Source organism: Bombina bombina, chromosome 9 (genome assembly GCF_027579735.1).
Source record: "Bombina bombina isolate aBomBom1 chromosome 9, aBomBom1.pri, whole genome shotgun sequence".
In the NCBI taxonomy this organism is placed as follows: Eukaryota; Metazoa; Chordata; class Amphibia; order Anura; family Bombinatoridae; genus Bombina; species Bombina bombina.
This window is the reverse complement of record NC_069507.1, coordinates 228,260,993-228,271,077: the sequence shown is the minus strand read 5'-3', so window position 1 is coordinate 228,271,077 and position 10,085 is coordinate 228,260,993. Positions and strand designations below refer to the sequence as shown.

At 43.3% G+C, this 10,085-nt stretch overlaps 1 long non-coding RNA gene across 1 annotated transcript; it reads right to left on the bottom strand.

Moving 5' to 3' along the window:
- Positions 1–5,388: 5,388 nt before the first annotated feature.
- LOC128639626 (uncharacterized) lies at positions 5,389–9,838 on the bottom strand. Its single transcript, XR_008399234.1, has 2 exons — positions 6,681–9,838; positions 5,389–6,571 (listed from the first exon to the last, which is right to left on the bottom strand). It is a non-coding gene; the product is annotated as an uncharacterized LOC128639626 (long non-coding RNA).
- Positions 9,839–10,085: the final 247 nt, after the last annotated feature.

Here is a 10,085-nt window from a genome sequence, read left to right as displayed (position 1 = left end):
TCCGGTTCCTAAGAGAATTTTGGACATTATTACAAGGGAATGGGAAAGACCGGGTATCCCGTTCTCCCCTTCCCCTATGTTTAAGAAAATGTACCCTATAGCCGACACCATGCGGGATTCTTGGCAGACGGTCCCTAAGGTGGAGGGAGCTATTTCTACCCTGGCTAAGCGTACGACTATTCCTATAGAGGACAGTTGTGCTTTTAAAGACCCCATGGATAAGAAGCTGGAGGGTCTTCTTAAAAGACTTTATGTTCATCAAGGGTTTCTTTTACAACCGACAGCCTGCATTGTAACAGTTACAACTGCGGCTGCCTTTTGGTTTGACGCTCTAGAAGAGTCCTTTAGGACTGAGACTTCTTTAGAGGAAATACAGGATAGAATTAAGGCCCTTAAGCTGGCTAATTCTTTTATTACGGATGCGTCCTTTCAGATTGCCAAATTGTCGGCTAAGAATGCAAGATTCGCCATCTTAGCGCAAAGAGCCTTATGGTTAAAATCTTGGTCTTCGGATGTATCCTCTAAATCTAAGCTCTTGGCTATTCCTTTCAAGGGAAAGACCCTGTTCGGGCCTGACTTGAAGGAGATCATTTCTGATATTACGGGAGGTAAAGGTCACCTTCTCCCTCAAGATAAAACATCTAAACAAAGGGGACGACAGAGTAATTTTCGTTCCTTTCGAAAACTTCAAGGGAATCCCCTCTTCCTCTTCCACTAAGCAGAAAGGGAACTTTGCTCAAGCCAAGTCTACCTGGAGACCCAACCAAGCTTGGAACAAGGGTAAACAACCCAAGAAGCCCGCCGCTGCTCCCAAAACAGCATGAAGGGGCGGCCCCCGATCCGGGACCGGATCTAGTAGGGGCAGACTTTCTCTCTTTGTCCAGGCTTGGATAAGAGACGTTCAGGATCCTTGGACTCTAGAAATTGTGTCTGTAGACCAGATAAAAAGAGGCCTTCTTACGCTGTGTAAAAGACCTCTCCACTATGGGAATAATTTGTCCCGTTCCCATACAGGAACAGGGGCAGGGTTCTACTCAAACCTTTATGTGGTTCCCAAAAAAGAGGGAACGTTCAGACCCATTTTAGATCTCAAGAGTCTAAACAAGTTTCTCAGAGTTCCATCCTTCAAGATGGAGACAATTCGGACAATTCTTCCATTGATCCAGGAGGGTCAATATATGACTACCGTGGATTTAAAGTATGCATATCTTCATATCCCTATCCACAGAGATCATCACCAGTTCCTAAGGTTTGCCTTTCTGGACAAACATTTTCAGTTCGTGGCCCTTCCTTTCGGGCTGGCCACGGCACCCAGGATCTTCACAAAGGTCCGAGGGTCTCTGCTGACGGTTCTCAGGCCGCGGGGCATTGCAGTGGCACCTTATCTGGACGATATTCTGATCCAGGCGTCGTCTTATCATCTGACAAAGTCTCATACCGACATGGTTCTATCCTTTCTAAGGATTCACGGGTGGAAGGTGAATCTAGAAAAGAGTTCACTAACTCCACAGACAAGGGTTACTTTCCTGGGAACTCTAATAGACTCTATGTCCATGAAAATCTTCTTGACGGAAGTCAGGAAGTTAAAGATTCTGAATACATGCCGATCCCTTCAGTACAATCCTCGTCCATCAGTGGCTCAGTGCATGGAGGTAATTGGATTGATGGTGGCGGCAATGGACATCATTCCTTTTGCTCGTTTTCATCTCAGATCTCTACAGCTGAGCATGCTCAGTCAGTGGAATGGAGATTATGCAAATTTGTCTCCTCAGATAGATCTGGATCAGGAGACAAGAGACTCTTCTCTGGTGGTTGTCGCAGGATCATCTGTCCCAAGGGACGTGCTTCCGCAGACCCTCATGGGTGATAGTGACAACGGACGCCAGTCTACAAGGATGGGGAGCAGTCTGGAATTCCCTGAATGCTCAGAGTGTGTGGATTCGGTCGGAGTCTCTACTTCCAATAAATATTCTGGAGCTAAGGGCAATATTCAATGCACCTCAGGCTTGGCCTCAGTTGGCTGCGACCAAATTCCTCCGATTTCAGTCGGACAACATCACGACTGTGGCTTACATCAATCATCAGGGAGGAACAAGGAGTTCCTTAGCGATGACAGAAGTATCCAAGATAATTCGGTGGGCGGAGGCTCACTCTTGTGATCTGTCAGCAATCTACATCCCAGGAGTAGACAACTGGGAAGCTGAATTTTTGAGCAGACAGACGTTTCATCCAGGGAAATGGGAACTCCATCCGGAGGTCTTTGCCACCATGATTCTCAGATGGGGCAGGCCGGAGCTGGATCTTATGGCATCTCGTCAGAATGCCAAGCTCCCGAGATACGGATCCAGGTCCAGGGATCCTCAGGCCGAACTGATAGATGCCTTGGAAGTGCCTTGGTCGTTCAACCTAGCTTATGTGTTTCCACCGTTTGCTCTCCTTCCCCTGGTGATTGCTCAGATCAAACAGGAGAGGGCTTCTGTGATTCTCATCGCTCCTGCGTGGCCTTGCAGGACTTGGTTTGTTGATCTGGTGGACATGTCCTCTCTGCCACCGTGGAAGCTTCCATTGAGGCAGGACCTTCACATTCAGGGACCCTTCCATCATCCAAATCTAATTTCTCTACAGCTGACTGCTTGGAGATTGAACGCTTAATTTTATCTAAGAGAGGGTTCTCTGATTCGGTCATTGATACCTTGATTCAGGCACGTAAGCCTGTTACTAGAAAGATTTACCATAAAATCTGGCGTAAATATCTTTTATTGGTGCAAATCCAAGGGTTACTCATGGAGTAAGATTAGGATTCCTAGGATTTTGTCTTTTCTCCAAGAAGGATTGGAGAAAGGGTTATCAGCAAGTTCCTTAAAAGGACAGATTTCTGCTTTATCTAGTTTGCTGCACAAACGTCTGGCAGATATTCCAGATGTTCAATCTTTTTGTCAGGCTCTGACTAGAATCAGGCCTGTGTTTAGACCTATTGCTCCTCCTTGGAGTTTGAATTTAGTTCTTAAGGTTCTTCAAGGGGTTCTGTTTGAACCTATGCATTCCATAGATATTAAGTTATTATCTTGGAAAGTTTTATTTTTGGTTGCTATTTCTGCTTGCAGAGTTTGAGCTTTCAGCATTACAATGTGATTCTCCTTACCTTATTTTTCATTCCGATAAGGTAGTGTTACATACCAAACCTGGGTTTCTTCCTAAGGTTGTTTCCAACAAAAATATTAATCAGGAAATGATTGTACCTTCCTTGTGTCCCAATCCTTCTTCTAAGAAGGAGCGTCTGTTGCATAACTTAGACATGGTCCGTGCCTTGAAGTTTTACTTGCAGGCGACTAAAGAATTTCGTCAATCATCTTCATTATTTGTTGTTTTTTCCGGAAAACGTAGGGGCCAGAAAACTACTGCTACCTCTCTTTCTTTTTGGCTGAAGAGTATCATCCGTTTTGCATATGAGACTGCTGGACAGCAGCCTCCTGAAAGAATTACGGCTCATTCTACTAGGGCTGTGGCTTCCTCATGGGCATTTAAAAATGATTCTGTTGAACAGATTTACAAGCCTGCAACTTGGTCGTCTCTTCACACTTTTTCCAAATTGGATACTTTTGCCTCATCCGAGGCTGTTTTTGGGAGAAAGGTTCTTCAAGCAGTGGTGCCTTCCGTTTAGGTTCCTGTCTTGTCCCTCCCTTTCATCCGTGTCCTATAGCTTTGGTATTGTATCCCATAAGTCAGGATGAAATCCGTGGACTCGTCATATCTTGTAAAAGAAAAGGAAATTTATGCTTAACTGATAAATTTATTTCTTTTACGATATGACATATGACAAGTCCACGGCCCACCCTGTCATTTTCTAAGACAGGTCTTTATTTTTATTAAACTTCAGTCACCTCTGCACCTTGGCTTTTCCTTTCTCTTCCTAACTTCGGTTGAATGACTGGAGTGGGAGGGAAGGGAGGAGCTATATATACAGCTCTGCTGTGGTGCTCTTTGCCTCCTCCTGCTGACCAGGAGGCGATATCCCATAAGGATGAAATCCGTGGACTCGTCATATCGTAAAAAAAAAAAATGTATCAGGTAAGCATAAATTTCCTTTTTTCTCCTTTCTTGGATAAGCTTTTCGGGTATGTGGTGGTAGCACTAGCTACTACAACTGTGCAATATCATGTCGTCTAAAAAAAGCAATGTACATACTGTAATTAAATACTTTATTGCTAAAAAATGCTAACCATCAACTGAGCCTTCAGTGAGTTGTAATCTTTTTGCTGATGGTGTATACACTGATCAGACACAACAAAAAACCACCTACCTAATATTGTGTAGGTCCCTTCGTGCTGCCAAAACAGCTCTGATGCGTTGAGGCATGGACTCCACAAGACCTCTGAACGTATCCTGTAGTATCTGGCACCAAGACATTAGCAGCAGATCTGTCTTGAAAGTTGCAAGGAGGGGCCTCCATGGATCATATTTGTTGTTTCAGCATATCCCTCAGATGCTCAATCAGATTGAGATCTGGGGAGTTTGGAGGCCAACGCAACATTTTCCTCAAACCATTCCTGAACAATTTTTGCAGTGTGGCAGGCTGCATTATCCAGCTCAAATGGGCTACTGCCATCAGGGAACACCATTACCATGAAGGGGTGTACATAGTCTGCAACAATTTCTAGGTAGGTGGAACGTGTCAAAGTAAGATCCACATGAATGTCAGGACTCAAGGTTTACCAGTAGAACATTGCCCAAAGCATAACATTGCCTCTGACAGGCCTGCCTTCTTCCCATAGTGCATCCTGTTGCCATCTCTTTCCCAGATAAACGACATACACGCACCCGGCCATCCACCTGATTTAAAAGAAAAAACATGATTCGCCAGACCAGGCAACCTTTTTCCATTGCTCCATGGTCTAGTTCTGACGCTCACGTCCCCATTGAAGACGCTTTCGGCGGTGGACAGGGGTCATCATGGGCACTCTGACTGATCTGCGGCTACACCGCCCCATACGCAGCAAACTGTAATGCACTGTGTGTTCTAACACCTTTCTATCATGGCCAGCATTCATTTTCTCAGCAATTTCAGCTACAGTAGCTCTTCTGTGTGATAGGACAAAACTGACTAGCTTTCGCTCCACACTATCTACGAAATGCGATAAAAGGGGTGCATCTGTACTATGTTCTGTGTCTGACAATTTGGTGACCGTTCCAGAAGTGGGGAAAAGGACACATGGCATATGCTAGTAGATAAGAAAACTCTGCTGTAATGTAAAACAAAAACTGGGGAATGATGGCAGATGGGGTGGAATAAAGCTCTACAATGTATTTTTACATTGACTATTGTTGGACAGGAGATATTTCCCACATGTGATGCATTGTGGACCATCAGTTGAAAGAAAGAAGAGACTATTGCTAATAACATCATACTTTAATAACAAACAGGTCTGACTGCAAGACAAAAATAAAAAGCTAGAATCATTTCTCCATTTAAATAATTAAATCACAAGCACTAAATCTCAATTAAATTAATAGACTTGCACAGCATTCACAAATATTACCATATGCAAGAAAAAACAAACAACAATATTCACAAACATTTAAAACCCTTTAAAATTACAAAATAAATGTGCTCCAAAGTTTTTTTTTTCCCTATATATATGTTATTTCCACATAAACTGTGCTAAATTCTCTACAGCAAAATCAGCTGTAACATGTTCCAAAAGGTTAAAAACATAAATTTCCCTGTGAAATTTATCTAAACAATAGAAGGTTAATTCCGTTGCATGCAGTATGTTGGATTGACATTTTGTAAATAATCCAGAAAAACATAATTTATGCTTACCTGATAAATTTATTTCCGGATATGGTAAGTCCACAGAATCATCAATTACTAGTGGGAATATCACTCCTGGCCAGCAGGAGGAGGCAAAGAGCACTACAGCAAAACTGCTATATATGTCACTTCCCTTACCCATAATCCCCAGTCATTCGGCCGAAGGAAAAATGGGAAAAAAAGATAACACAAAAGTGTAGAGTTGCCTGAGGTTTTAGAAAAAATAAATGTCTTAAATAAAGGGTGGGCCATGGACTCACCATGTCCGGAAATACATTTATTATGTAAGCATAAATTATGTTTTCTTTCCTAAGATATGGTGAGTCCACAGAATCATCAATTACTAGTGGGAATCAATACCCAAGCTAGAGGACACAGATAATAAGGGAGGGACAAGACAGGTAGACCTAAACAGAAGGCACCACTGCCTGAAGAACCCTTCTCCCAAAAGAAGCCGCAGCTTAGGTAAAAGTATCAAATTGATAAAACTTTGAAAAAGTATGCAAAGAGGCCCAAGTTGCAGCCTTGCAAATCTGTTCCATAGAAGCTTAATTTTTAAATGCCCAAGAAGAAGAAACAGCCCTTGTGGAATGAGCAGTGATTCTCTCAGGAGGTTGCTGTCCAGCAGTCTCATAGGCCAAAAGAGAAAGAGAAGTAGTCGTAGCTTTCTGACCCTTGTGCTTCCCAGAAAAAAAAAAGCAGAAGACTGACAAAAGTCCTTAGTCGCCTGAAGATAAAACTTCAATGCACGCACAACATCTAGGTTGTGCAACACACGCTCATTAGGAGGAGGAGGATTAGGACACAAAGAAGGAACCACAATCTCCTAAATAAATAATCTTGTTTGAAACAACCTTAGGTAAGAAACCTAATTTAATACTTAGAACCACCTTATCAGAATGAAAAATAAGATAAGGAGAATCAAACTACAGAGCCGAGAGTTCCGAAACTTTCCGAGCAGAAGAAATAGCAACATTAAACAAAACCTTCTAAGATAACATCTTAATATCTAAGGAATGCATAGGTTCAAACGGAGCCCGCTGTAAAACTCTAAGAACAAGGTTAAGATTCCAGGGAGGAGTAACTGACTTAAACACAGGCCTAATCCTAACCAAGGCCTTACAATAAGATTGCATATCTGGGCATCCGCCAAACGATTATGCAACAAAATAGACAACGCAGAAATCCGACCTTTCAGAGTAGCCTCTAGATTCACACCAATACAGATATTTATGTCCTATCTTATAGTAAATATTTCTTGTCACAGGCTTACGAGCCTGAATCATGGTCTCAATGACCGACTCTGAAAACCCATGCTTAGATAAAATTAAGCATTCAATCTCCAAGCAGTCAGCTTCAGAGAAACGAGATTTGGATGAAGAAAGGGACCCTGAAGTAGAAGGTCCTTCTTCAGAGGTAGTTTCCACGGAGATAGAGACGACATTTCCACTAGATCTGCATACCAGATCCTGCGAGGCTACGCCGGTGCTATGAAAATCACTGACGCCCTCTCCTGCTTGATTCAAGCAAAGACTCTTGACAGGAAAGCAAACAGAGGAAATATGTATGCTAGACTGAAATTCCAAGGGACCGCCAGAGCATCTATCAAGAAAGCCTGTGGATCCCTTGACCTTGAGCCATACCTCATAAGCTTGGCATTCTGCCGAGAAGCCATGAGATCCATTTCTGGCTGCCCCCAATTGAGGATTAAACTGGAAAATACTTCCGGATGGAGTTAACAATCCCCCAGATGAAAGGTCTGTCGGCTCAGAAAATCCGCCTCCCAATTGCCCACTCCTGGGATGTGGATCTCAGAAAGGCAACAGTTGTGAGACTCCGCCCACTGGATTATCCAGGCCACCTCTGTCATGGCCAAGGAACTCTGAGTCCCCCCCCTGGTGGTTGATGTATGCCACCGATGTTATGTTGTCCGACTGGAACCTGATAAACCAGGCTAAGGCTAACTGAGGCCAGGTCAGTAGAGCATTGAAAATCGCTCTCCGTTCTAGAATGTTTATAGGGAGGACTGACTGCTCCCGAGTCCAAAGACCCTGAGTCTTCAATGACCCCCAAATTGCTCCCCAACCTAGAAGGCTTGCATCTATGGTCACGATCACCCAGGAAAGTCTGCTAAAGCAGAAGAGAATCCCTTGTCGCCTGATCCAGAACTATTTGCGGAGACAGATCCATCAAAGCTACCATCAGACCAATTACCGCCATACATAGAGCCACTGACGGCCAAGGAGAGGAGATAGAGACGGAAATCTTTGTTTTTCTGACCTCTTTCAGAAATATCTTCATTAGTAGGGAGTCTATTATGGTCCCTAAAAACACTACTCTTGTAGCTGGAATCTGAGAACTCTTTCCCAAATTCACCTTCCAACCGCAGGAGCAAAGAAAAGACAACAAGCTCTCCGTATGAGTTTGCTTGTTGAAAAGACGGCGCCTGAACCAGAATGTCGTCCAGATGTGGCGCCACTGCAATGCCCCGAGACCGGATTACCGCCAACAGAGCCCCCAGGACCTTTGAGAAAATTCTGGCAGCTGTGGCAAGGCCAAATGGAAGAGCCACAAACTGAAAGTGCTTGTCTGGAAAAAAAAATCTCAGAATCTTGTGATGATCCCTGTGGATGGGAACATGAAGAGGTATGCATCCTTTAGGTCTATGGTTGTCATGAACTGACCCTCTTGAACCAAGGGAAGAATGGAACGTATAGTCTCCATCTTGAAGAACTGTACTCTGAGGAACTTGTTTAAACACTTTAGGTCTAAAATAGGTCTAAAAGTCCACTCTTTCTTGGGAACCACAAACAGATTTGAATAAAATCCCAGACCCTGTTTCTGCGGAGGAACTGGAACTATGACTCCCAGGACAAAAAGATCCTTGATACAATTTAAGAATGCCTTTCTCTTTATCTGGTCTACAGATAACCTTGAGAGAAGGAACCTGCCTCTGGGAGGAAAAGTCTAGAATTCTAACTTGTACCCCTGAGATACAATTTTCACGGCCCACAGGTCTGGGACATCTCGTATCCAAGCCTGAGCAAATTGAGAAACCCTGCCCCCTACTAGATCCGTTCCTAGATCTGAGGCAGACCTTTCATGCTGACTTGGAGTCAGCAACAGGTTTCTTAGACTGTTTCCCCTTGTTCCAAGACTGACCAGACTTCCAGGAAGACTTGGATAGTTCCTGCATGGAAGAGGAAGTGGAGGGTTTACCTCTAAAGTTACGAAAGGAACGGAAATTACTCTGACGCCCTTTCTGCTTATTCTTATCCTGAGGAAGAAAATATCCCTTTCCTCCTGTGATATCTGAAATAATTTCAGCCAAACCAGGCCCAAACAAGGTCTTACCCTTGTAGGGAATAGCTAATAACTTATAAAAAAACATCCGCATACCAGGATTTTAACCAAAGGGCTCTGCGAGCTAGTACCGCAAAACCAGACATTTTTGCTACCAGTTTAATGACCTGACAGGAAGCATCCGTAATAAAGGAATTGGCTAACTTAAGAGCATTAATCCTGTACTGGATCTCCTCAAGAAGAGTATCTGTCTGAATAGAATCAGACAAGGCATCAAACCAGTAAGCTGCAGCGCTGGCAACAGTAGCAATACACACTGCAGGCTGCCATTGAAGACCTTGGTGAACATACATTTTCTTTAATAATGCCTTAAATTTCTTATCCATTGGATCCTTAAAAGAACAATTATCCTCTATCGGAATAGTGGTCCTCTTAGCCAAAGTGGAAATACCTCCTTCCACCTTAGGAACTGTTTGCCACGACTCCTTAATAGAGTCAGCTATAGGAAACATTTTCTTAAAAATAGGAGATGGAGAAAAAGGAATACCAGGTCTCTCCCACTCCCGTGCAATAATCTCAGAAGCACGGTCTGGAACAGGAAATTCCTCCACCGCAGAGGGAACATAAAAATGCTTACTTGTTAGGGTTAACAAAAATAGTAGAATCTGGGTCATCCAAGGTAGCCAAAGCCTCCTTAAAGGGACACTGAACCCAATTTTTTTCTTTCATGATTCAGATAGAGCATGCAATTTTAAGCAACTTTCTAATTTACTTCTGTTATCAATTTTTCTTTGTTCTCTTGCTATCTTTATTTGAAACAGAAGGCATCTATGCTAAGGAGCCAGACAATTTTGGTTCAGTACCATGGACAGCACTTGTTTATTGGTGCTGTCCAATCAGCAAGGACAACCCAGGTTGTTCACCAAAAATGGCTTGGCATCTAAACTTACATTCTTGCTTTTCAAATAAA